The sequence below is a fragment of the Mastomys coucha genome, unplaced genomic scaffold, assembly GCF_008632895.1.
Source record: "Mastomys coucha isolate ucsf_1 unplaced genomic scaffold, UCSF_Mcou_1 pScaffold12, whole genome shotgun sequence".
Classification (NCBI taxonomy): Eukaryota; Metazoa; Chordata; class Mammalia; order Rodentia; family Muridae; genus Mastomys; species Mastomys coucha.
The window spans coordinates 42,683,782-42,685,071 of NW_022196894.1; positions in this window are offsets into that span (position 1 = coordinate 42,683,782).

Below are 1,290 nucleotides of genomic sequence, written 5' to 3' on the forward strand. Positions count from 1 at the left end.
AAGGTTTATGGCTTGAGTGGCATATTCATTGGATGTGATGTACTGGAACCATGATGTACCAGATGGATGTACCTTTCAGATATTTCTTACCATAGTCCTCTAGAAAACGCAACAAAGGGGGAAGTGTCAAAACTACAATATAAAGACAATGAAGCAGAAGTCTTTTGAATATTCAGGTGTTCTGTTAGTACACATGAGTGGGAAAGTGCCCTGGAGCTTTAGTTTATGAATCACTAGAAACTATCTGTAATTCCAAGGAAGTTTATTCTGCCTGTGAAGAAGCACAGATAGTAAAATAAAGGTGTAATTTTTTTTTATTCCTGCATTCCTAGCTTCTTGAGACAGTTTAAGGTCTCATGATTGATCTTGTACCTCAGGACTGTCGGTTGAGGAACTTGCTACCTTGTGTTATGATATTCTGTCATTTTATAAATTGTTTCATTATTAAGCTGAGGCTGAGGTTTTATTAGAAGTTGTCAGGCTGTCAGAAAGGACTGAGGCTTGGGCTGCCTTACATGATCTGCTTTTCCCAGCTCCACAAATCACATCTGTGTTCCCATAAATAGTTGGAAATGTGGATGGTTGGGGAATCTATGCTTGTGTAGAGGGCAGAGGTATTAGAAATGCTTTTCACTTTCCACTTCATTTTATTATGAACTTGAAACTAAAATATACTTGATTTCTTTTCTCTGATTTTCTTAAAACGACTTCATTTTAGCAGAAATTTTCTGGCCTACCATAATATGTAAGACATTTGACAAATTTAAAAGAACCACGATAAGCAAATATATATACATATATACATATATATGTATCTTATTTTAATGAGTTTGGAGTGATTCCCTCTGTTTATTTATTTATTTATTTAAATTACATTTCAAATGATATCTCCTTTCCTGGTTTCCCCTCTGGGAAAACAAAAACAAAACCCTGTTCCCTCCCCTGTTGGAGGTGCTAAGAGGTTAAATATTATTTTTGTCAAATGTCAGGAAGACATAGCACCTGTGGAACAGATGAGAATTGAACAAAGAGGTGAAGAGATCTCAAAGTGTGAAATGGTTTCATGCTTTACACATATGTGTAGTCTTTTTGCTCATGCAGTTAATACTATTACATGAAATGGTTTATTTTGTGGTGAAATATCTGTGATAACATCAGCCCAAACAGGAAATCCATGTGGGTAAGTATCTGAATGTTGAATGGGGTCCTATAGAGAAGCAGGTGAGGAAGGGCTAAAGGGCTGTCCAGAGCAGTGGGGGATGGTGATCCTTCACATGGGGCTGTGAAAAA